This window comes from Quercus robur, chromosome 5 (genome assembly GCF_932294415.1).
Source record: "Quercus robur chromosome 5, dhQueRobu3.1, whole genome shotgun sequence".
In the NCBI taxonomy this organism is placed as follows: Eukaryota; Viridiplantae; Streptophyta; class Magnoliopsida; order Fagales; family Fagaceae; genus Quercus; species Quercus robur.
The window spans coordinates 38,460,259-38,487,606 of NC_065538.1; positions in this window are offsets into that span (position 1 = coordinate 38,460,259).

Below are 27,348 nucleotides of genomic sequence, written 5' to 3' on the forward strand. Positions count from 1 at the left end.
TTTCTTCTTGAAATGAAGCCTGGATGATATTCTTTAATTTTTTGAATTTTTTTGTATTTATTTTTGAATTTTTTAACTCGAGTCGGGTTCGAACTGATAGGAAGAAAATTTTTTTTCTTCTCTATTTTTTGGCCTGTCCTGACCCGTTTCGTATTGAAATGAAGCGTGGATGATGTTTTTTAATTTTTAGAATTTTTTTGCATTTATTTTCGAATTTTCTAACTCGTGTCGGGTTCGAACGGATAGGAAGGAAATTTTTTTCTTGAATATTTTTCGGCTTGTCTATACCCGTTTCTTCTTGAAATGAAGCCTGGATGATATTCTTTAATTTTTGGAATTTTTTTGTATTTATTTTTGAATTTTCTAACTCGAGTCGGGTTCGAACTGATAGGAAGAAATTTCTTTTTCTTCACTATTTTTTGGCCTGTCCTGACCCGTTTCGTCTTTAAAAGAAGCGTGGATGATATTTTTTAATTTTTAGAATTTTTTTGCATTTATTTTTCGAATTTTCTAACTCGGGTCGGGTTCGAACGGGTAGGAAGGAAATTTTTTTTTCTCTATTTTTCGACCTGTCCATACCCGTTCCTTCTTCAAATGAAGCCTAGATGATGTTTTTTAATTTTTAGAATTTTTTTGCATTTATTTTCGAATTTTCTAACTCGGGTCGGGTTTGAACGGATAGGAAGGAAATTTTTTTTCTTCTCTATTTTCCGGCCTGTCTTGAACCGTTTCGTCTTGAAATGAAGCCTGGATGATGTTTTTTAATTTTTAGAATTTTTTTGCATTTATTTTTGAATTTTCTAACTCAGGTCGAGTTCGAACGGGTTGGAAGGAAATTTTTTTTCCTCTCTATTTTTCGGCCTGTCCTGACCCAATTCGTCTTGAAATGAAGCCTGGATGATGTTTTTTAATTTTCAGAATTTTTTTGCATTTATTTTCGAATTTTCTAACTCGGGTCGAGTTTGAACGGATAGGAAGGAAATTTTTTTTCTTCTTTATTTTTCGGCCTGTCCTGACCCGTTTCGTCTTGAAATGAAGCCTGGATGATATTTTTTAATTTTCAGAATTTTTTTGCATTTATTTTCGAATTTTCTAACTCGGGTAGGGTTCGAACGGATAGGAAGGAAATTTTTTTTCTTCTCTATTTTTCGGACTGTCTTGACCCGTTTCGTCTTGAAATGAAGCCTGGATGATATTCTTTAATTTTTGGAATTTTTTTTGTATTTATTTTTGAATTTTCTAACTCGAGTCGAGTTCGAACTGATAGGAAGGAAATTTTTTTTCTTCTCTATTTTTCGGCCTGTCCATACTCGTTTCCTCTTGAAATGAAGCATGAATGATTTTTTTTAATTTTGGAATTTTTTTACATTTATTTTTGAATTTTCTAACTCGGGTCGGGTTCGAACGGATAGGAAGGAAATTTTTTTTTTCCTCTATTTTTCGACCTGTCCATACCCGTTTCTTCTTGAAATGAAGCCTAGATAATGTTTTTTAATTTTTAGAATTTTTTTGCATTTATTTTCGAATTTTCTAACACGGGTTGGGTTCGAAGGGATAGGAAGGAAATTTTTTTTCTTCTCTATTTTTTGGCCTGTCCCGACCCGTTTCGTTTTGAAATGAAGCGTGGATGATGTTTTTTAATTTTTAGAATTTTTTTGCATTTATTTTCGAATTTTCTAACTCAAGTCGGGTTCGAACGGATATGAAGGAAATTTTTTTTATTCTCTATTTTTCGGCCTGTCTATACCCGTTTCTTCTTGAAATGAAGCCTGGATTATGTTTTTTCATTTTTAGAATTTTTTTGCATTTATTTTTGAATTTTCTAACTCGGGTCGGGTTCGAACGGATTGGAAGGAAATTCTTTTTCCTCTCTATTTTTCGTCCTGTCCTGACCCAATTCGTCTTGAAATGAAGCCTGGATGATGTTTTTTAATATTTAGAGTTTTTTTGCATTTATTTTTGAATTTTTTAAATCGAGTCGGGTTCGAACGGATAGGAAGGAAATTTTTTTTCTTCCTTATTTTTCGGCCTGTCCATACCCGTTTCCTCTTAAAATGAAGCCTGGATGATTTTTTTTAATTTTTGGAATTTTTTTGCCTTTATTTTTGAATTTTCTAACTCGGTTCGTGTTCGAACGGATGGGAAGGAAATTTTTTTTCTTCTCTATTTTTTGGCCTGTCCTGACCCGTTTCGTCTTGAAATGAAGCGTGGATGATGTTTTTTAATTTTTAGAATTTTTTTGCATTTATTTTCGAATTTTCTAACTCGTGTCGGGTTCGAACGGATAGGAAGGAAATTTTTTTCTTGAATATTTTTCGGCTTGTCTATACCCGTTTCTTCTTGAAATGAAGCCTGGATGATATTCTTTAATTTTTGGAATTTTTTTGTATTTATTTTTGAATTTTCTAACTCGAGTCGGGTTCGAACTGATAGGAAGAAATTTCTTTTTCTTCTCTATTTTTTGGCCTGTCCTGACCCGTTTCGTCTTGAAATGAAGCGTGGATGATGTTTTTTAATTTTTAGAATTTTTTTGCATTTATTTTTTGAATTTTCTAACTCGGGTCTTGTTCGAACGGATAGGAAGGAAATTTTTTTTTTCTCTATTTTTCGATCTGTCCATACCCTTTTCTTCTTGAAATGAAGCCTAGATGATGTTTTTTAATTTTTAGAATTTTTTTGCATTTATTTTCGAATTTTCTAACTCGGGTCGGGTTTGAACGGAGAGGAAGAAATTTTTTTTTTCTCTATTTTTCGGCCTGTCTTGAACCGTTTCGTCTTGAAATGAAGCCTGGATGATATTCTTTAATTTTTGGAATTTTTTTGTATTTCTTTTTGAATTTTTTAACTCGAGTCGGGTTCGAACTGATAGGAAGAAATTTTTTTTTCTTCTCTATTTTTTGGCCTGTCCTGACCCGTTTCGTCTTGAAATGAAGCGTGGATGATGTTTTTTAATTTTTAGAATTTTTTTGCATTTATTTTCGAATTTTCTAACTCGGGTCGGGTTCGAACAGGTAGGTAGAAAATTTTTTTTCTTCTCTATTTTTCGGACTGTCTTGACCCGTTTCGTCTTGAAATGAAGCCTGGATGATGTTTTTTAATTTTTAGAATTTTTTTCGCATTTATTTTCGAATTTTCTAACTCGGGTCTTGTTCGAACGGATAGGAAGGAAATTTTTTTTTTCTCTATTTTTCGATCTGTCCATACCCTTTTCTTCTTGAAATGAAGCCTAGATGATGTTTTTTAATTTTTAGAATTTTTTTGCATTTATTTTCGAATTTTCTAACTCGGGTCGGGTTTGAACGGAGAGGAAGGAATTTTTTTTTTCTCTATTTTTCGGCCTGTCTTGAACCGTTTCGTCTTGAAATGAAGCCTGGATGATGTTTTTTAATTTTTATAAATTTTTTGCGTTTATTTTCGAATTTTCTAACTCGGGTCGGGTTCGAAAGGATATGAAGGAAATTTTTTTTCATCTTTATTTTTCGGCCTATTCTGACCCGTTTCGTCTTGAAATGAAGCCTGGATGATATTTTTTAATTTTTAGAATTTTTTTTTCATTTATTTTCGAATATTCTAACTCGGGTCGGGTTCGAACGGATAGGAAGGAAATTTTTTTTCTTCTCTATTTTTCGGCCTGTCTATACCCATTTCTTCTTGAAATGAAGCCTGGATGATATTCTTTAATTTTTGGAATTTTTTTGTATTTATTTTTGAATTTTCCAACTTGAGTCGGGTTTGAACTGATAGGAAGGAAATTTTTTTTCTTCTCTATTTTCCGGCCTGTTCTGACCCATTTCGTCTTGAAATGAAGCCTGGATGATTTTTTTTAATTTTTGGAATTTTTTTACATTTATTTTTGAATTTTCTAACTCGGGTCGGGTTCGAACGGATAGGAAGGAAATTTTTTTTTCTCTATTTTTCGACCTGTCCATACCCGTTTCTTCTTGAAATAAAGCCTGGATGATGTTTTTTAATTTTTAGAATTTTTTTGCATTTATTTTCGAATTTTCTAACTCGGGTAGGGTTTGAACGGATAGGAAGGAAATTTTTTTTCTTCTCAATTTTTCGGCCTGTCTATACCCGTTTCTTCTTGAAATGAAGCCTGGATGATATTCTTTAATTTTTGGAATTTTTTTGTATTTATTTTTGAATTTTCTAACTCGAGTCGGGTTTGAACTGATAGGAAGGAAATTTTTTTTCTTCTCTATTTTTCGGCCTATCCATACCCGTTTCCTCTCGAAATGAAGCCTGGATGATTTTTTTTAATTTTTGGAATTTTTTTGCATTTATTTTTGAATTTTCTAACTCGGGTCGGGTTCGAATGGATGGGAAGGAAATTTTTTTTCTTCCCTATTTTTTGATCTATCCATACCCGTTTCTTCTTGAAATGAATCCTGGATGATGTTTTTTAATTTTTAGAATTTTTTTGCGTTTATTTTCGAATTTTCTAACTCGGGTCGGGTTCGAACGGATAGGAAGGAAATTTTTTTCTTGAATATTTTTCGGCTTGTCTATACCCGTTTCTTCTTGAAATGAAGCTTGGATGATATTCTTTAATTTTTGGAATTTTTTTGTATTTATTTTTGAATTTTTTAACTCGAGTCGGGTTCGAACTGATAGGAAGAAAATTTTTTTTCTTCTCTATTTTTTGGCCTGTCCTGACCCGTTTCGTCTTGAAATGAAGCGTGGATGATGTTTTTTAATTTTTAGAATTTTTTTGCATTTATTTTCGAATTTTCTAACTCGTGTCGGGTTCGAACGGATAAGAAGGAAATTTTTTTCTTGAGTATTTTTCGGCTTGTCTATACCCGTTTTTTCTTGAAATGAAGCCTGGATGATATTCTTTAATTTTTGGAATTTTTTTGTATTTATTTTTGAATTTTCTAACTCGAGTCGGGTTCGAACTGATAGGAAGAAATTTCTTTTTCTTCACTATTTTTTGGCCTGTCCTGACCCGTTTCGTCTTTAAAAGAAGCGTGGATGATGTTTTTTAATTTTTAGAATTTTTTTGCATTTATTTTTCGAATTTTCTAACTCGGGTCGGGTTCGAACGGGTAGGAAGAAAATTTTTTTTTCTTCTCTATTTTTCGGACTGTCTTGACTCGTTTCGTCTTGAAATGAAGCCTGGATGATGTTTTTTAATTTTTAGAATTTTTGTCGCATTTATTTTCGAATTTTCTAACTCGGGTCTGGTTCGAACGGATAGGAAGGAAATTTTTTTTTCTCTATTTTTCGACCTGTCCATACCCGTTCCTTCTTCAAATGAAGCCTAGATGATGTTTTTTAATTTTTAGAATTTTTTTGCATTTATTTTCGAATTTTCTAACTCGGGTCGGGTTTGAACGGATAGGAAGGAAATTTTTTTTCTTCTCTATTTTCCGGCCTGTCTTGAACCGTTTCGTCTTGAAATGAAGCCTGGATGATGTTTTTTAATTTTTAGAATTTTTTTGCATTTATTTTTGAATTTTCTAACTCAGGTCGGGTTCGAACGGGTTGGAAGGAAATTTTTTTTCCTCTCTATTTTTCGGCCTGTCCTGACCCAATTCGTCTTGAAATGAAGCCTGGATGATGTTTTTTAATTTTCAGAATTTTTTTGCATTTATTTTCGAATTTTCTAACTCGGGTCGAGTTTGAACGGATAGGAAGGAAATTTTTTTTCTTCTTTATTTTTCGGCCTGTCCTGACCCGTTTCGTCTTGAAATGAAGCCTGGATGATATTTTTTAATTTTCAGAATTTTTTTGCATTTATTTTCGAATTTTCTAACTCGGGTAGGGTTCGAACGGATAGGAAGGAAATTTTTTTTCTTCTCTATTTTTCGGACTGTCTTGACCCGTTTCGTCTTGAAATGAAGCCTGGATGATATTCTTTAATTTTTGGAATTTTTTTTGTATTTATTTTTGAATTTTCTAACTCGAGTCGAGTTCGAACTGATAGGAAGGAAATTTTTTTTCTTCTCTATTTTTCGGCCTGTCCATACTCGTTTCCTCTTGAAATGAAGCATGAATGATTTTTTTTAATTTTGGAATTTTTTTACATTTATTTTTGAATTTTCTAACTCGGGTCGGGTTCGAACGGATAGGAAGGAAATTTTTTTTTTCCTCTATTTTTCGACCTGTCCATACCCGTTTCTTCTTGAAATGAAGCCTAGATAATGTTTTTTAATTTTTAGAATTTTTTTGCATTTATTTTCGAATTTTCTAACACGGGTTGGGTTCGAAGGGATAGGAAGGAAATTTTTTTTCTTCTCTATTTTTTGGCCTGTCCCGACCCGTTTCGTTTTGAAATGAAGCGTGGATGATGTTTTTTAATTTTTAGAATTTTTTTGCATTTATTTTCGAATTTTCTAACTCAAGTCGGGTTCGAACGGATATGAAGGAAATTTTTTTTATTCTCTATTTTTCGGCCTGTCTATACCCGTTTCTTCTTGAAATGAAGCCTGGATTATGTTTTTTCATTTTTAGAATTTTTTTGCATTTATTTTTGAATTTTCTAACTCGGGTCGGGTTCGAACGGATTGGAAGGAAATTCTTTTTCCTCTCTATTTTTCGTCCTGTCCTGACCCAATTCGTCTTGAAATGAAGCCTGGATGATGTTTTTTAATATTTAGAGTTTTTTTGCATTTATTTTTGAATTTTTTAAATCGAGTCGGGTTCGAACGGATAGGAAGGAAATTTTTTTTCTTCCTTATTTTTCGGCCTGTCCATACCCGTTTCCTCTTAAAATGAAGCCTGGATGATTTTTTTTAATTTTTGGAATTTTTTTGCCTTTATTTTTGAATTTTCTAACTCGGTTCGTGTTCGAACGGATGGGAAGGAAATTTTTTTTCTTCTCTATTTTTTGGCCTGTCCTGACCCGTTTCGTCTTGAAATGAAGCGTGGATGATGTTTTTTAATTTTTAGAATTTTTTTGCATTTATTTTCGAATTTTCTAACTCGTGTCGGGTTCGAACGGATAGGAAGGAAATTTTTTTCTTGAATATTTTTCGGCTTGTCTATACCCGTTTCTTCTTGAAATGAAGCCTGGATGATATTCTTTAATTTTTGGAATTTTTTTGTATTTATTTTTGAATTTTCTAACTCGAGTCGGGTTCGAACTGATAGGAAGAAATTTCTTTTTCTTCTCTATTTTTTGGCCTGTCCTGACCCGTTTCGTCTTGAAATGAAGCGTGGATGATGTTTTTTAATTTTTAGAATTTTTTTGCATTTATTTTTTGAATTTTCTAACTCGGGTCTTGTTCGAACGGATAGGAAGGAAATTTTTTTTTTCTCTATTTTTCGATCTGTCCATACCCTTTTCTTCTTGAAATGAAGCCTAGATGATGTTTTTTAATTTTTAGAATTTTTTTGCATTTATTTTCGAATTTTCTAACTCGGGTCGGGTTTGAACGGAGAGGAAGAAATTTTTTTTTTCTCTATTTTTCGGCCTGTCTTGAACCGTTTCGTCTTGAAATGAAGCCTGGATGATATTCTTTAATTTTTGGAATTTTTTTGTATTTCTTTTTGAATTTTTTAACTCGAGTCGGGTTCGAACTGATAGGAAGAAATTTTTTTTTCTTCTCTATTTTTTGGCCTGTCCTGACCCGTTTCGTCTTGAAATGAAGCGTGGATGATGTTTTTTAATTTTTAGAATTTTTTTGCATTTATTTTCGAATTTTCTAACTCGGGTCGGGTTCGAACAGGTAGGTAGAAAATTTTTTTTCTTCTCTATTTTTCGGACTGTCTTGACCCGTTTCGTCTTGAAATGAAGCCTGGATGATGTTTTTTAATTTTTAGAATTTTTTTCGCATTTATTTTCGAATTTTCTAACTCGGGTCTTGTTCGAACGGATAGGAAGGAAATTTTTTTTTTCTCTATTTTTCGATCTGTCCATACCCTTTTCTTCTTGAAATGAAGCCTAGATGATGTTTTTTAATTTTTAGAATTTTTTTGCATTTATTTTCGAATTTTCTAACTCGGGTCGGGTTTGAACGGAGAGGAAGGAATTTTTTTTTTCTCTATTTTTCGGCCTGTCTTGAACCGTTTCGTCTTGAAATGAAGCCTGGATGATGTTTTTTAATTTTTATAAATTTTTTGCGTTTATTTTCGAATTTTCTAACTCGGGTCGGGTTCGAAAGGATATGAAGGAAATTTTTTTTCATCTTTATTTTTCGGCCTATTCTGACCCGTTTCGTCTTGAAATGAAGCCTGGATGATATTTTTTAATTTTTAGAATTTTTTTTTCATTTATTTTCGAATATTCTAACTCGGGTCGGGTTCGAACGGATAGGAAGGAAATTTTTTTTCTTCTCTATTTTTCGGCCTGTCTATACCCATTTCTTCTTGAAATGAAGCCTGGATGATATTCTTTAATTTTTGGAATTTTTTTGTATTTATTTTTGAATTTTCCAACTTGAGTCGGGTTTGAACTGATAGGAAGGAAATTTTTTTTCTTCTCTATTTTCCGGCCTGTCCTGACCCATTTCGTCTTGAAATGAAGCCTGGATGATTTTTTTTAATTTTTGGAATTTTTTTACATTTATTTTTGAATTTTCTAACTCGGGTCGGGTTCGAACGGATAGGAAGGAAATTTTTTTTTCTCTATTTTTCGACCTGTCCATACCCGTTTCTTCTTGAAATAAAGCCTGGATGATGTTTTTTAATTTTTAGAATTTTTTTGCATTTATTTTCGAATTTTCTAACTCGGGTAGGGTTTGAACGGATAGGAAGGAAATTTTTTTTCTTCTCAATTTTTCGGCCTGTCTATACCCGTTTCTTCTTGAAATGAAGCCTGGATGATATTCTTTAATTTTTGGAATTTTTTTGTATTTATTTTTGAATTTTCTAACTCGAGTCGGGTTTGAACTGATAGGAAGGAAATTTTTTTTCTTCTCTATTTTTCGGCCTATCCATACCCGTTTCCTCTCGAAATGAAGCCTGGATGATTTTTTTTAATTTTTGGAATTTTTTTGCATTTATTTTTGAATTTTCTAACTCGGGTCGGGTTCGAATGGATGGGAAGGAAATTTTTTTTCTTCCCTATTTTTTGATCTATCCATACCCGTTTCTTCTTGAAATGAATCCTGGATGATGTTTTTTAATTTTTAGAATTTTTTTGCGTTTATTTTCGAATTTTCTAACTCGGGTCGGGTTCGAACGGATAGGAAGGAAATTTTTTTCTTGAATATTTTTCGGCTTGTCTATACCCGTTTCTTCTTGAAATGAAGCTTGGATGATATTCTTTAATTTTTGGAATTTTTTTGTATTTATTTTTGAATTTTTTAACTCGAGTCGGGTTCGAACTGATAGGAAGAAAATTTTTTTTCTTCTCTATTTTTTGGCCTGTCCTGACCCGTTTCGTCTTGAAATGAAGCGTGGATGATGTTTTTTAATTTTTAGAATTTTTTTGCATTTATTTTCGAATTTTCTAACTCGTGTCGGGTTCGAACGGATAAGAAGGAAATTTTTTTCTTGAGTATTTTTCGGCTTGTCTATACCCGTTTTTTCTTGAAATGAAGCCTGGATGATATTCTTTAATTTTTGGAATTTTTTTGTATTTATTTTTGAATTTTCTAACTCGAGTCGGGTTCGAACTGATAGGAAGAAATTTCTTTTTCTTCACTATTTTTTGGCCTGTCCTGACCCGTTTCGTCTTTAAAAGAAGCGTGGATGATGTTTTTTAATTTTTAGAATTTTTTTGCATTTATTTTTCGAATTTTCTAACTCGGGTCGGGTTCGAACGGGTAGGAAGAAAATTTTTTTTCTTCTCTATTTTTCGGACTGTCTTGACTCGTTTCGTCTTGAAATGAAGCCTGGATGATGTTTTTTAATTTTTAGAATTTTTGTCGCATTTATTTTCGAATTTTCTAACTCGGGTCTGGTTCGAACGGATAGGAAGGAAATTTTTTTTTCTCTATTTTTCGACCTGTCCATACCCGTTCCTTCTTCAAATGAAGCCTAGATGATGTTTTTTAATTTTTAGAATTTTTTTGCATTTATTTTCGAATTTTCTAACTCGGGTCGGGTTTGAACGGATAGGAAGGAAATTTTTTTTCTTCTCTATTTTCCGGCCTGTCTTGAACCGTTTCGTCTTGAAATGAAGCCTGGATGATGTTTTTTAATTTTTAGAATTTTTTTGCATTTATTTTTGAATTTTCTAACTCAGGTCGGGTTCGAACGGGTTGGAAGGAAATTTTTTTTCCTCTCTATTTTTCGGCCTGTCCTGACCCAATTCGTCTTGAAATGAAGCCTGGATGATGTTTTTTAATTTTCAGAATTTTTTTGCATTTATTTTCGAATTTTCTAACTCGGGTCGAGTTTGAACGGATAGGAAGGAAATTTTTTTTCTTCTTTATTTTTCGGCCTGTCCTGACCCGTTTCGTCTTGAAATGAAGCCTGGATGATGTTTTTTAATTTTCAGAATTTTTTTGCATTTATTTTCGAATTTTCTAACTCGGGTCGGGTTCGAACGGATAGGAAGGAAATTTTTTTTCTTCTCTATTTTTCGGACTGTCTTGACCCGTTTCGTCTTGAAATGAAGCCTGGATGATATTCTTTAATTTTTGGAATTTTTTTTGTATTTATTTTTGAATTTTCTAACTCGAGTCGAGTTCGAACAGATAGGAAGGAAATTTTTTTTCTTCTCTATTTTTCGGCCTGTCCATACTCGTTTCCTCTTGAAATGAAGCATGAATGATTTTTTTTAATTTTGGAATTTTTTTACATTTATTTTTGAATTTTCTAACTCGGGTCGGGTTCGAACGGACAGGAAGGAAATTTTTTTTTTCCTCTATTTTTCGACCTGTCCATACCCGTTTCTTCTTGAAATGAAGCCTAGATAATGTTTTTTAATTTTTAGAATTTTTTTGCATTTATTTTCGAATTTTCTAACACGGGTTGGGTTCGAAGGGATAGGAAGGAAATTTTTTTTCTTCTCTATTTTTTGGCCTGTCCCGACCCGTTTCGTTTTGAAATGAAGCGTGGATGATGTTTTTTAATTTTTAGAATTTTTTTGCATTTATTTTCGAATTTTCTAACTCAGGTCGGGTTCGAACGGATATGAAGGAAATTTTTTTTATTCTCTATTTTTCGGCCTGTCTATACCCGTTTCTTCTTGAAATGAAGCCTGGATTATGTTTTTTCATTTTTAGAATTTTTTTGCATTTATTTTTGAATTTTCTAACTCGGGTCGGGTTCGAACGGATTGGAAGGAAATTCTTTTTCCTCTCTATTTTTCGTCCTGTCCTGACCCAATTCGTCTTGAAATGAAGCCTGGATGATGTTTTTTAATATTTAGAGTTTTTTTGCATTTATTTTTGAATTTTTTAAATCGAGTCGGGTTCGAACGGATAGGAAGGAAATTTTTTTTCTTCCTTATTTTTCGGCCTGTCCATACCCGTTTCCTCTTAAAATGAAGCCTGGATGATTTTTTTTAATTTTTGGAATTTTTTTGCCTTTATTTTTGAATTTTCTAACTCGGTTCGTGTTCGAACGGATGGGAAAGAAATTTTTTTTCTTCTCTATTTTTTGGCCTGTCCTGACCCGTTTCGTCTTGAAATGAAGCGTGGATGATGTTTTTTAATTTTTAGAATTTTTTTGCATTTATTTTCGAATTTTCTAACTCGTGTCGGGTTCGAACGGATAGGAAGGAAATTTTTTTCTTGAATATTTTTCGGCTTGTCTATACCCGTTTCTTCTTGAAATGAAGCCTGGATGATATTCTTTAATTTTTGGAATTTTTTTGTATTTATTTTTGAATTTTCTAACTCGAGTCGGGTTCGAACTGATAGGAAGAAATTTCTTTTTCTTCTCTATTTTTTGGCCTGTCCTGACCCGTTTCGTCTTGAAATGAAGCGTGGATGATGTTTTTTAATTTTTAGAATTTTTTTGCATTTATTTTTCGAATTTTCTAACTCGGGTCGGGTTCGAACGAGTAGGAAGAAAATTTTTTTTCTTCTCTATTTTTCGGACTGTCTTGACTCGTTTCGTCTTGAAATGAAGCCTGGATGATGCTTTTTAATTTTTAAAATTTTTTTCGCATTTATTTTCGAATTTTCTAACTCGGGTCTGGTTCGAACGGATAGGAAGGAAATTTTTTTTTCTCTATTTTTCGACCTGTCCATACACGTTTCTTCTTCAAATGAAGCCTAGATGATGTTTTTTAATTTTTAGAATTTTTTTCATTTATTTTCGAATTTTCTAACTCGGGTCGGGATTGAACGGATAGGAAGGAAATTTTTTTTCTTCTCTATTTTCCGGCCTGTCTTGAACCGTTTCGTCTTGAAATGAAGCCTGGATGATGTTTTTTAATTTTTAGAATTTTTTTGCATTTATTTTTGAATTTTCTAACTCAGGTCGGGTTCGAACGGGTTGGAAGGAAATTTTTTTTCCTCTCTATTTTTCGGCCTGTCCTGACCCAATTCGTCTTGAAATGAAGCCTGGATGATGTTTTTTAATTTTCAGAATTTTTTTGCATTTATTTTCGAATTTTCTAACTCGGGTCGAGTTTGAACGGATAGGAAGGAAATTTTTTTTCTTCTTTATTTTTCGGCCTGTCCTGATCCGTTTCGTCTTGAAATGAAGCCTGGATGATGTTTTTTAATTTTTAGAATTTTTTTGCGTTTATTTTCGAATTTTCTAACTCGGGTCGGGTTCGAACGAATAGGAAAGAAATTTTTTTTTCTTCTCTATTTTTCGGCCTGTCTATACCCGTTTCTTCTTGAAATGAAGCCTGGATGATGTTTTTTAATTTTTAGATTTTTTTTGCATTTATTTTCGAATTTTCTAACTCGGGTCGGGTTCGAAAGGATAGGAAGGAAATTTTTTTTCTTCTCTATTTTTCGGCCTGTCCTGATCCGTTTCGTCTTGAAATGATGCCTGGATGATGTTTTTTAATTTTTAGAATTTTTTTGCATTTATGTTCGAATTTTCTAACTCGGGTCGGGTTCGAACGGATAGGAAGGAATTTTTTTTTGTTCTCTATTTTTCGGCCTGTCCATACCCGTTTCCTCTAGAAATGAAGCCTGGATGATGTTTTTTAATTTTTGGTTTTTTTTTGCATTTATTTTTGAATTTTCTAACTCGGGTCGGGTTCGAACGGGTAGGAAGAAAATTTTTTTTCTTCTCTATTTTTTGGCCTGTCCTGACCCGTTTCGTCTTGAAATGAAGCGTGGATGATGTTTTTTAAATTTTAGAATTTTTTTGCATTTATTTTCGAATTTTCTAACTCGGGTCGGGTTCGAAGGGATATGAAGGAAATTTTTTTTCTTCTTTATTTTTCGGCCTGTCCTGAACCGTTTCGTCTTGAAATGAAGCCTGGATGATGTTTTTTAATTTTTAGAATTTTTTGGCGTTTATTTTCGAATTTTCTAACTCGGGTCGGGTTCGAACGGATAGGAAGGAAATTTTTTTCTTGAATATTTTTCGGCTTGTCTATACCCGTTTCTTCTTGAAATGAAGCCTGGATGATATTCTTTAATTTTTGGAATTTTTTTGTATTTCTTTTTGAATTTTTTAACTCGAGTCGGGTTCGAATTGATAGGAAGAAAATTTTTTTTCTTCTCTATTTTTTGGCCTGTCCTGACCCGTTTCGTCTTGAAATGAAGCGTGGATGATGTTTTTTAATTTTTAGAATTTTTTTGCATTTATTTTCGAATTTTCTAACTCGGGTCGGGTTCGAACGGGTAGGTAGAAAATTTTTTTTCTTCTCCATTTTTCGGACTGTCTTGACTCGTTTCGTCTTGAAATGAAGCCTGGATGATGTTTTTTAATTTTTAGAATTTTTTTCGCATTTATTTTCGAATTTTCTAACTCGGGTCTGGTTCGAACGGATAGGAAGGAAATTTTTTTTTTCTCTATTTTTCGATCTGTCCATACCCTTTTCTTCTTGAAATGAAGCCTAGATGATGTTTTTTAATTTTTAGAATTTTTTTGCGTTTATTTTCGAATTTTCTAACTCGGGTCGGGTTCGAACGGATAGGAAGGAAATTTTTTTCTTGAATATTTTTCGGCTTGTCTATACCCGTTTCTTCTTGAAATGAAGCCTGGATGATATTCTTTAATTTTTGGAATTTTTTTGTATTTATTTTTGAATTTTCTAACTCGAGTCGGGTTCGAACTGATAGGAAGAAATTTCTTTTTCTTCACTATTTTTTGGCCTGTCCTGACCCGTTTCGTCTTTAAATGAAGCGTGGATGATGTTTTTTAATTTTTAGAATTTTTTTGCATTTATTTTTCGAATTTTCTAACTCGGGTCGGGTTCGAACGGGTAGGAAGAAAATTTTTTTTCTTCTCTATTTTTCGGACTGTCTTGACTCGTTTCGTCTTGAAATGAAGCCTGGATGATGTTTTTTAATTTTTAGAATTTTTTTCGCATTTATTTTCGAATTTTCTAACTCGGGTCTGGTTCGAACGGATAGGAAGGAAATTTTTTTTTTCTCTATTTTTCGACCTGTCCATACCCGTTTCTTCTTCAAATGAAGCCTAGATGATGTTTTTTAATTTTTAGAATTTTTTTGCATTTATTTTCGAATTTTCTAACTCGGGTCGGGTTTGAACGGATAGGAAGGAAATTTTTTTTCTTCTCTATTTTCCGGCCTGTCTTGAACCGTTTCGTCTTGAAATGAAGCCTGGATGATGTTTTTTAATTTTTAGAATTTTTTTGCATTTATTTTTGAATTTTCTAACTCGGGTCGAGTTTGAACGGATAGGAAGGAAATTTTTTTTCTTCTCTATTTTCCGGCCTGTCTTGAACCGTTTCGTCTTGAAATGAAGCCTGGATGATGTTTTTTAATTTTTAGAATTTTTTTGCGTTTATTTTCGAATTTTCTAACTCGGGTCGGGTTCGAAGGGATATTAAGGAAATTTTTTTTCTTCTTTATTTTTCGGCCTGTCCTGACCCGTTTCGTCTTGAAATGAAGCCTGGATGATGTTTTTTAATTTTTAGAATTTTTTTGCGTTTATTTTCGAATTTTCTAACTCGGGTCGGGTTCGAACGAATAGGAAAGAAATTTTTTTTCTTCTCTATTTTTCGGCCTGTCTATACCCGTTTCTTCTTGAAATGAAGCCTGGATGATGTTTTTTAATTTTTAGATTTTTTTTGCATTTATTTTTGAATTTTCTAACTCGGGTCGGGTTCGAACGGATAGGAAGGAAATTTTTTTTCTTCTCTATTTTTCGGCCTGTCCTGATCCGTTTCGTCTTGAAATGATGCCTGGATGATGTTTTTTAATTTTTAGAATTTTTTTGCATTTATTTTCGAATTTTCTAACTCGGGTTGGGTTCGAACGGATAGGAAGGAATTTTTTTTTGTACTCTATTTTTCGGCCTGTCCATACCCGTTTCCTCTAGAAATGAAGCCTGGATGATGTTTTTTAATTTTTGGATTTTTTTTGCATTTATTTTTGAATTTTCTAACTCGGGTCGGGTTCGAACGGGTAGGAAGAAAATTTTTTTTCTTCTCTATTTTTTGGCCTGTCCTGACCCGTTTCGTCTTGAAATGAAGCGTGGATGATGTTATTTAATTTTTAGAATTTTTTTGCATTTATTTTCGAATTTTCTAACTCGGGTCGGGTTCGAAGTGATATGAAGGAAATTTTTTTTCTTTTTTATTTTTCGGCGTGTCCTGAACCGTTTCGTCTTGAAATGAAGCCTGGATGATGTTTTTTAATTTTTAGAATTTTTTTGCGTTTATTTTCGAATTTTCTAACTCGGGTCGGGTTCGAACGGATAGGAAGGAAATTTTTTTCTTGAATATTTTTCGGCTTGTCTATACCCGTTTCTTCTTGAAATGAAGCCTGGATGATATTCTTTAATTTTTGGAATTTTTTTGTATTTATTTTTGAATTTTTTAACTCGAGTCGGGTTCGAACTGATATGAAGAAAAAAATTTTTCTTCTCTATTTTTTGGCCTGTCCTGACCCGTTTCGTCTTGAAATGAAGCGTGGATGATGTTTTTTAATTTTTAGAATTTTTTTGCATTTATTTTCGAATTTTCTAACTCGTGTCGGGTTCGAACGGATAGGAAGGACATTTTTTTCTTGAATATTTTTCGGCTTGTCTATACCCGTTTCTTCTTGAAATGAAGCCTGGATGATATTCTTTAATTTTTGGAATTTTTTTGTATTTATTTTTGAATTTTCTAACTCGAGTCGGGTTCGAACTGATAGGAAGAAATTTCTTTTTCTTCTCTATTTTTTGGCCTGTCCTGACCCGTTTCGTCTTTAAATGAAGCGTGGATGATGTTTTTTAATTTTTAGAATTTTTTTGCATTTATATTTCGAATTTTCTAACTCGGGTCGGGTTCGAACGGGTAGGGAGAAAATTTTTTTTCTTCTCTATTTTTCGGACTGTCTTGACTCGTTTCGTCTTGAAATGAAGCCTGGATGATGTTTTTTAATTTTTAGAATTTTTTTCGCATTTATTTTCGAATTTTCTAACTCGGGTCTGGTTCGAACGGATAGGAAGGAAATTTTTTTTTTCTCTATTTTTCGACCTGTCCATACCCTTTTCTTCTTGAAATGAAGCCTAGATGATGTTTTTTAATTTTTAGAATTTTTTTGCATTTATTTTCGAATTTTCTAACTCGGGTCGGGTTTGAACGGATAGGAAGGAAATTTTTTTTTTCTCTATTTTTCGGCCTGTCTTGAACCGTTTCGTCTTGAAATGAAGCCTGGATGATGTTTTTTAATTTTTACAAATTTTTTGCGTTTATTTTCGAATTTTCTAACTCGGGTCGGGTTCGAAAGGATATGAAGGAAATTTTTTTTCTTCTTTATTTTTCGGCCTATCCTGATCCGTTTCGTCTTGAAATGAAGCCTGGATGATATTTTTTAATTTTTAGAATTTTTTTTTCATTTATTTTCGAATATTCTAACTCGGGTCAGGTTCGAACTGATAGGAAGGAAATTTTTTTTCTTCTCTATTTTTCGGCCTGTCTATACCCGTTTTTTCTTGAAATGAAGCCTGGATGATATTCTTTAATTTTTGGAATTTTTTTTTATTTATTTTTGAATTTTCTAACTCGAGTCGGGTTTGAACTGATAGGAAGGAAATTTTTTTTCTTCTCTATTTTTCGGCCTGTCCACACCCGTTTCCTCTTGAAATGAAACCTGGATGATTTTTTTTAATTTTTGGAATTTTTTTACATTTATTTTTGAATTTTCTAACTCGGGTCGGGTTCGAACGGATAGGAAGGAAATTTTTTTTTCTCTATTTTTCGACCTGTCCATACCCGTTTCTTCTTGAAATAAAGCCTGGATGATGTTTTTTAATTTTTAGAATTTTTTTGCATTTATTTTCGAATTTTCTAACTCGGGTAGGGTTCGAACGGATAGGAAGGAAATTTTTTTTCTTCTCAATTTTTCGGCCTGTCTATACCCGTTTCTTCTTAAAATGTAGCCTGGATTATATTCTTTAATTTTTAGAATTTTTTTGTATTTATTTTTGAATTTTCTAACTCGAGTCGGGTTTGAACTGATAGGAAGGAAATTTTTTTTCTTCTCTATTTTTCGGCCTGTCCATACCCGTTTCCTCTCGAAATGAAGCCTGGATGATTTTTTTTAATTTTTGGAATTTTTTTGCATTTGTTTTTGAATTTTCTAACTCGGGTCGGGTTCGAATGGATGGGAAGGAAATTTTTTTTCTTCCCTATTTTTTAATCTATCCATACCCGTTTCTTCTTGAAATGAATCCTGGATGATGTTTTTTAATTTTTAGAATTTTTTTGCGTTTATTTTCGAATTTTCTAACTCGGGTCGGGTTCGAACGGATAGGAAGGAAATTTTTTTCTTGAATATTTTTCGGCTTGTCTATACCCGTTTCTTCTTGAAATGAAGCCTGGATGATATTCTTTAATTTTTGGAATTTTTTTGTATTTATTTTTGAATTTTTTAACTCGAGTTGGGTTCGAACTGATAGGAAGAAAAATTTTTTTCTTCTCTATTTTTTGGCCTGTCCTGACCCGTTTCGTCTTGAAATGAAGCGTGGATGATGTTTTTTAATTTTTAGAATTTTTTTGCATTTATTTTCGAATTTTCTAACTCGTGTCGGGTTCGGACGGATAGGAAGGAAATTTTTTTCTTGAATATTTTTCGGCTTGTCTATACCCGTTTCTTCTTGAAATGAAGACTGGATGATATTCTTTAATTTTTGGAATTTTTTTGTATTTATTTTTGAATTTTCTAACTCGAGTCGGGTTCGAACTGATAGGAAGAAATTTCTTTTTCTTCACTATTTTTTGGCCTGTCCTGACCCGTTTCGTCTTTAAATGAAGCGTGGATGATGTTTTTTAATTTTTAGAATTTTTTTGCATTTATTTTTCGAATTTTCTAACTCGGGTCGGGCTCGAACGGGTAGGAAGAAAATTTTTTTTCTTCTCTATTTTTCGGACTGTCTTGACTCGTTTCGTCTTGAAATGAAGCCTGGATGATGTTTTTTAATTTTTAGAATTTTTTTCGCATTTATTTTCGAATTTTCTAACTCGGGTCTGGTTCGAACGGATAGGAAGGAAATTTTTTTTTTCTCTATTTTTCGACCTGTCCATACTCGTTTCTTCTTCAAATGAAGGCTAGATGATGTTTTTTAATTTTTAGAATTTTTTTGCATTTATTTTCGAATTTTCTAACTCGGGTCGGGTTTGAACGGATAGGAAGGAAATTTTTTTTCTTCTCTATTTTCCGGCCTGTCTTGAACCGTTTCGTCTTGAAATGAAGCCTGGATGATGTTTTTTAATTTTTAGAATTTTTTTGCATTTATTTTTGAATTTTCTAACTCGGGTCGAGTTTGAACGGATAGGAAGGAAATTTTTTTTCTTCCCTATTTTCCGGCCTGTCTTGAACCGTTTCGTCTTGAAATGAAGCCTGGATGATGTTTTTTAATTTTTAGAATTTTTTTGCGTTTATTTTCGAATTTTCTAACTCGGGTCGGGTTCGAACGAATAGGAAAGAAATTTTTTTTCTTCTCTATTTTTCGGCCTTTCTATACCCGTTTCTTCTTGAAATGAAGCCTGGATGATGTTTTTTAATTTTTAGATTTTTTTTGCATTTATTTTCGAATTTTCTAACTCGGGTCGGGTTCGAACGGATTGGAAGGAAATTTTTTTTCTTCTCTATTTTTCGGCCTGTCCTGATCCGTTTCGTCTTGAAATGATGCCTGGATGATGTTTTTTAATTTTTAGAATTTTTTTGCATTTATTTTCGAATTTTCTAACTCGGGTTGGGTTCGAACGGATAGGAAGGAATTTTTTTTTGTACTCTATTTTTCGGCCTGTCCATACCCGTTTCCTCTAGAAATGAAGCCTGGATGATGTTTTTTAATTTTTGGATTTTTTTTGCGTTTATTTTCGAATTTTCTAACTCGGGTCGGGTTCGAACGAATAGGAAAGAAATTTTTTTTCTTCTCTATTTTTCGGCCTTTCTATACCCGTTTCTTCTTGAAATGAAGCCTGGATGATGTTTTTTAATTTTTAGATTTTTTTTGCATTTATTTTCGAATTTTCTAACTCGGGTCGGGTTCGAACGGATAGGAAGGAAATTTTTTTTCTTCTCTATTTTTCGGCCTGTCCTGATCCGTTTCGTCTTGAAATGATGCCTGGATGATGTTTTTTAATTTTTAGAATTTTTTTGCATTTATTTTCGAATTTTCTAACTCGGGTTGGGTTCGAACGGATAGGAAGGAATTTTTTTTTGTACTCTATTTTTCGGCCTGTCCATACCCGTTTCCTCTAGAAATGAAGCCTGGATGATGTTTTTTAATTTTTGGATTTTTTTTGCATTTATTTTTGAATTTTCTAACTCGGGTCGGGTTCGAACGGGTAGGAAGAAAATTTTTTTTCTTCTCTATTTTTTGGCCTGTCCTGACCCGTTTCGTCTTGAAATGAAGCGTGGATGATGTTATTTAATTTTTAGAATTTTTTTGCATTTATTTTAGAATTTTCCAACTCGGGTCGGGCTCGAAGTGATATGAAGGAAATTTTTTTTCTTCTTTATTTTTCGGCGTGTCCTGAACCGTTTCGTCTTGAAATGAAGCCTGGATGATGTTTTTTAATTTTTAGAATTTTTTTGCGTTTATTTTCGAATTTTCTAACTCGGGTCGGGTTCGAACGGATAGGAAGGAAATTTTTTTCTGGAATATTTTTCGGCTTGTCTATACCCGTTTCTTCTTGAAATGAAGCCTGGATGATATTCTTTTAATTTTTGGAATTTTTTTGTATTTATTTTTGAATTTTTTAACTCGAGTCGGGTTCGAACTGATAGGGAGAAAAATTTTTTTCTTCTCTATTTTTTGGCCTGTCCTGACCCGTTTCGTCTTGAAATGAAGCGTGGATGATGTTTTTTAATTTTTAGATTTTTTTTGCATTTATTTTCGAATTTTCTAACTCGGGTCGGGTTCGAACGGATAGGAAGGAAATTTTTTTTCTTCTCTATTTTTCGGCCTGTCCTGATCCGTTTCGTCTTGAAATGATGCCTGGATGATGTTTTTTAATTTTTAGAATTTTTTTGCGTTTATTTTCGAATTTTCTAACTCGGGTCGGGTTCGAAGGGATATTAAGGAAATTTTTTTTCTTCTTTATTTTTCGGCCTGTCCTGACCCGTTTCGTCTTGAAATGAAGCCTGGATGATGTTTTTTAATTTTTAGAATTTTTTTGCGTTTATTTTCGAATTTTCTAACTCGGGTCGGGTTCGAACGAATAGGAAAGAAATTTTTTTTCTTCTCTATTTTTCGGCCTTTCTATACCCGTTTCTTCTTGAAATGAAGCCTGGATGATGTTTTTTAATTTTTAGATTTTTTTTGCATTTATTTTCGAATTTTCTAACTCGGGTCGGGTTCGAACGGATAGGAAGGAAATTTTTTTTCTTCTCTATTTTTCGGCCTGTCCTGATCCGTTTCGTCTTGAAATGATGCCTGGATGATGTTTTTTAATTTTTAGAATTTTTTTGCATTTATTTTCGAATTTTCTAACTCGGGTTGGGTTCGAACGGATAGGAAGGAATTTTTTTTTGTACTCTATTTTTCGGCCTGTCCATACCCGTTTCCTCTAGAAATGAAGCCTGGATGATGTTTTTTAATTTTTGGATTTTTTTTGCATTTATTTTTGAATTTTCTAACTCGGGTCGGGTTCGAACGGGTAGGAAGAAAATTTTTTTTCTTCTCTATTTTTTGGCCTGTCCTGACCCGTTTCGTCTTGAAATGAAGCGTGGATGATGTTAGTTAATTTTTAGAATTTTTTTGCATTTATTTTAGAATTTTCTAACTCGGGTCGGGTTCGAAGTGATATGAAGGAAATTTTTTTTCTTCTTTATTTTTCGGCGTGTCCTGAACCGTTTCGTCTTGAAATGAAGCCTGGATGATGTTTTTTAATTTTTAGAATTTTTTTGCGTTTATTTTCGAATTTTCTAACTCGGGTCGGGTTCGAACGGATAGGAAGGAAATTTTTTTCTGGAATATTTTTCGGCTTGTCTATACCCGTTTCTTCTTGAAATGAAGCCTGGATGATATTCTTTAATTTTTGGAATTTTTTTGTATTTATTTTTGAATTTTTTAACTCGAGTCGGGTTCGAACTGATAGGAAGAAAAATTTTTTTCTTCTCTATTTTTTGGCCTGTCCTGACCCGTTTCGTCTTGAAATGAAGCGTGGATGATGTTTTTTAATTTTTAGAATTTTTTTGCATTTATTTTCGAATTTTCTAACTCGGGTCGGGTTTGAACGGATAGGAAGGAAATTTTTTTTTTCTCTATTTTTCGGCCTGTCTTGAACCGTTTCGTCTTGAAATGAAGCCTGGATGATGTTTTTTAATTTTTAGAAATTTTTTGCGTTTATTTTCGAATTTTCTAACTCGGGTCGGGTTCGAAAGGATATGAAGGAAATTTTTTTTCTTCTTTATTTTTCGGCCTATCCTGACCCGTTTCGTCTTGAAATGAAGCGTGGATGATGTTTTTTAATTTTTAGAATTTTTTTGCATTTATTTTCGAATTTTCTAACTCGTGTCGGGTTCGAACGGATAGGAAGGAAATTTTTTTCTTGAATATTTTTCGGCTTGTCTATACCCGTTTCTTCTTGAAATGAAGCCTGGATGATATTCTTTAATTTTTGGAATTTTTTTCTATTTATTTTTGAATTTTCTAACTCGAGTCGGGTTCGAACTGATAGGAAGAAATTTCTTTTTCTTCACTATTTTTTGGCCTGTCCTGACCCGTTTCGTCTTTAAATGAAGCGTGGATGATGTTTTTTAATTTTTAGAATTTTTTTGCATTTATTTTTCGGATTTTCTAACTCGGGTCGGGTTCGAACGGGTAGGAAGAAAATTTTTTTTCTTCTCTATTTTTCGGACTGTCTTGACTCGTTTCGTTTTGAAATGAAGCCTGGATGATGTTTTTTAATTTTTAGAATTTTTTTCGCATTTATTTTCGAATTTTCTAACTCGGGTCTGGTTCGAACGGATAGGAAGGAAATTTTTTTTTTCTCTATTTTTCGACCTGTCCATACCCGTTTCTTCTTCAAATGAAGCCTAGATGATGTTTTTTAATTTTTAGAATTTTTTTGCATTTATTTTCGAATTTTCTAACTCGGGTCGGGTTTGAACGGATAGGAAGGAAATTTTTTTTCTTCTCTATTTTCCAGCCTGTCTTGAACCGTTTCGTCTTGAAATGAAGCCTGGATGATGTTTTTTAATTTTTAGAATTTTTTTGCATTTATTTTTGAATTTTCTAACTCGGGTCGAGTTTGAACGGATAGGAAGGAAATTTTTTTTCTTCTCTATTTTCCGGCCTGTCTTGAACCGTTTCGTCTTGAAATGAAGCCTGGATGATGTTTTTTAATTTTTAGAATTTTTTTGCGTTTATTTTCGAATTTTCTAACTCGGGTCGGGTTCGAAGGGATAATAAGGAAATTTTTTTTCTTCATTATTTTTCGGCCTGTCCTGACCCGTTTCGTCTTGAAATGAAGCCTGGATGATGTTTTTTAATTTTTAGAATTTTTTTGCGTTTATTTTCGAATTTTCTAACTCGGGTCGGGTTCGAACGAATAGGAAAGAAATTTTTTTTCTTCTCTATTTTTCGGCCTGTCTATACCCGTTTCTTCTTGAAATGAAGCCTGGATGATGTTTTTTAATTTTTGGATTTTTTTTGCATTTATTTTTGAATTTTCTAACTCGGGTCGGGTTCGAACGGGTAGGAAGAAAATTTTTTTTCTTCTCTATTTTTTGGCCTGTCCTGACCCGTTTCGTCTTGAAATGAAGCGTGGATGATGTTTTTTAAATTTTAGAATTTTTTTGCATTTATTTTCGAATTTTCTAACTCGGGTCGGGTTCGAAGGGATATGAAGGAAATTTTTTTTCTTCTTTATTTTTCGGCCTGTCCTGAACCGTTTCGTCTTGAAATGAAGCCTGGATGATGTTTTTTAATTTTTAGAATTTTTTTGCGTTTATTTTCGAATTTTCTAACTCGGGTCGGGTTCGAACGGATAGGAAGGAAATTTTTTTCTTGAATATTTTTCGGCTTGTCTATACCCGTTTCTTCTTGAAATGAAGCCTGGATGATATTCTTTAATTTTTGGAATTTTTTTGTATTTCTTTTTGAATTTTTTAACTCGAGTCGGGTTCGAACTGATAGGAAGAAAATTTTTTTTCTTCTCTATTTTTTGGCCTGTCCATACCCTTTTCTTCTTGAAATGAAGCCTAGATGATGTTTTTTAATTTTTAGAATTTTTTTGCATTTATTTTCGAATTTTCTAACTCGGGTCGGGTTTGAACGGATAGGAAGGAAATTTTTTTTTTCTCTATTTTTCGGCCAGTCTTGAACCGTTTCGTCTTGAAATGAAGCCTGGATGATGTTTTTTAATTTTTATAAATTTTTTACGTTTATTTTCGAATTTTCTAACTCGGGTCGCGTTCGAAAGGATATGAAGGAAATTTTTTTTCTTCTTTATTTTTCGGCCTATCCTGACCCGTTTCGTCTTGAAATGAAGCCTGGATGATATTTTTTAATTTTTAGAATTTTTTTTTCATTTATTTTCGAATATTCTAACTCGGGTCGGGTTCGAACGGATAGGAAGGAAATTTTTTTTCTTCTCTATTTTTCGGCCTGTCTATACCCATTTCTTCTTGAAATGAAGCCTGGATGATATTCTTTAATTTTTGGAATTTTTTTGTATTTATTTTTGAATTTTCTAACTCGAGTCGGGTTTGAACTGATAGGAAGGAAATTTTTTTCTTCTCTATTTTCCGGCCTGTCCTGACCCGTTTCGTCTTGAAATGAAGCCTGGATGATTTTTTTTAATTTTTGGAATTTTTTTACATTTATTTTTGAATTTTCTAACTCGGGTCGGGTTCGAACGGATAGGAAGGAAATTTTTTTTTCTCTATTTTTCGACCTGTCCATACCCGTTTCTTCTTGAAATAAAGCCTGGATGATGTTTTTTAATTTTTAGAATTTTTTTGCATTTATTTTCGAATTTTCTAACTCGGGTCGGGTTTGAACGGATAGGAAGGAAATTTTTTTTTTCTCTATTTTTCGGCCAGTCTTGAACCGTTTCGTCTTGAAATGAAGCCTGGATGATGTTTTTTAATTTTTATAAATTTTTTACGTTTATTTTCGAATTTTCTAACTCGGGTCGCGTTCGAAAGGATATGAAGGAAATTTTTTTTCTTCTTTATTTTTCGGCCTATCCTGACCCGTTTCGTCTTGAAATGAAGCCTGGATGATATTTTTTAATTTTTAGAATTTTTTTTTCATTTATTTTCGAATATTCTAACTCGGGTCGGGTTCGAACGGATAGGAAGGAAATTTTTTTTCTTCTCTATTTTTCGGCCTGTCTATACCCGTTTCTTCTTGAAATGAAGCCTGGATGATATTCTTTAATTTTTGGAATTTTTTTGTATTTATTTTTGAATTTTCTAACTCGAGTCGGGTTTGAACTGATAGGAAGGAAATTTTTTTTCTTCTCTATTTTCCGGCCTGTCCTGACCCGTTTCGTCTTGAAATGAAGCCTGGATGATTTTTTTTAATTTTTGGAATTTTTTTACATTTATTTTTGAATTTTCTAACTCGGGTCGGGTTCGAACGGATAGGAAGGAAATTTTTTTTTCTCTATTTTTCGACCTGTCCATACCCGTTTCTTCTTGAAATAAAGCCTGGATGATGTTTTTTAATTTTTAGAATTTTTTTGCATTTATTTTCGAATTTTCTAACTCGGGTAGGGTTTGAACGGATAGGAAGGAAATTTTTTTTCTTCTCAATTTTTCGGCCTGTCTATACCCGTTTCTTCTTGAAATAAAGCCTGGATGATGTTTTTTAATTTTTAGAATTTTTTTGCGTTTATTTTCGAATTTTCTAACTCGGGTCGGGTTCGAAGGGATATTATGGAAATTTTTTTTCTTCTCTATTTTTCGGCCTGTCTATACCCGTTTCTTCTTGAAATGAAGCCTGGATGATATTCTTTAATTTTTGGAATTTTTTTTTATTTATTTTTGAATTTTCTAACTCGAGTCGGGTTTGAACTGATAGGAAGGAAATTTTTTTTCTTCTCTATTTTTCGGCCTGTCCACACCCGTTTCCTCTTGAAATGAAACCTGGATGATTTTTTTTAATTTTTGGAATTTTTTTACATTTATTTTTGAATTTTCTAACTCGGGTCGGGTTCGAACGGATAGGAAGGAAATTTTTTTTTCTCTATTTTTCGACCTGTCCATACCCGTTTCTTCTTGAAATAAAGCCTGGATGATGTTTTTTAATTTTTAGAATTTTTTTGCATTTATTTTCGAATTTTCTAACTCGGGTAGGGTTCGAACGGATAGGAAGGAAATTTTTTTTCTTCTCAATTTTTCGGCTTGTCTATACCCGTTTCTTCTTAAAATGTAGCCTGGATTATATTCTTTAATTTTTAGAATTTTTTTGTATTTATTTTTGAATTTTCTAACTCGAGTCGGGTTTGAACTGATAGGAAGGAAATTTTTTTTCTTCTCTATTTTTCGGCCTGTCCATACCCGTTTCCTCTCGAAATGAAGCCTGGATGATTTTTTTTAATTTTTGGAATTTTTTTGCATTTATTTTTGAATTTTCTAACTTGGGTCGGGTTCGAATGGATGGGAAGGAAATTTTTTTTCTTCCCTATTTTTTAATCTATCCATACCCGTTTCTTCTTGAAATGAATCCTGGATGATGTTTTTTAATTTTTAGAATTTTTTTGCGTTTATTTTCGAATTTTCTAACTCGGGTCGGGTTCGAACGGATAGGAAGGAAATTTTTTTCTTGAATATTTTTCGGCTTGTCTATACCCGTTTCTTCTTGAAATGAAGCCTGGATGATATTCTTTAATTTTTGGAATTTTTTTGTATTTATTTTTGAATTTTTTAACTCGAGTCGGGTTCGAACTGATAGGAAGAAAAATTTTTTTCTTCTCTATTTTTTGGCCTGTCCTGACCCGTTTCGTCTTGAAATGAAGCGTGGATGATGTTTTTTAATTTTTAGAATTTTTTTGCATTTATTTTCGAATTTTCTAACTCGTGTCGGGTTCGGACGGATAGGAAGGAAATTTTTTTCTTGAATATTTTTCGGCTTGTCTATACCCGTTTCTTCTTGAAATGAAGACTGGATGATATTCTTTAATTTTTGGAATTTTTTTGTATTTATTTTTGAATTTTCTAACTCGAGTCGGGTTCGAACTGATAGGAAGAAATTTCTTTTTCTTCACTATTTTTTGGCCTGTCCTGACCCGTTTCGTCTTTAAATGAAGCGTGGATGATGTTTTTTAATTTTTAGAATTTTTTTGCATTTATTTTTCGAATTTTCTAACTCGGGTCGGGTTCGAACGGGTAGGAAGAAAATTTTTTTTCTTCTCTATTTTTCGGACTGTCTTGACTCGTTTCGTCTTGAAACGAAGCCTGGATGATGTTTTTTAATTTTTAGAATTTTTTTCGCATTTATTTTCGAATTTTCTAACTCGGGTCTGGTTCGAACGGATAGGAAGGAAATTTTTTTTTTCTCTATTTTTCGACCTGTCCATACCCGTTTCTTCTTCAAATGAAGCCTAGATGATGTTTTTTAATTTTTAGAATTTTTTTGCATTTATTTTCGAATTTTCTAACTCGGGTCGGGTTTGAACGGATAGGAAGGAAATTTTTTTTCTTCTCTATTTTCCGGCCTGTCTTGAACCGTTTCATCTTGAAATGAAGCCTGGATGATGTTTTTTAATTTTTAGAATTTTTTTGCATTTATTTTTGAATTTTCTAACTCGGGTCGAGTTTGAACGGATAGGAAGGAAATTTTTTTTCTTCTCTATTTTCCGGCCTGTCTTGAACCGTTTCGTCTTGAAATGAAGCCTGCATGATGTTTTTTAATTTTTAGAATTTTTTTGCGTTTATTTTCGAATTTTCTAACTCG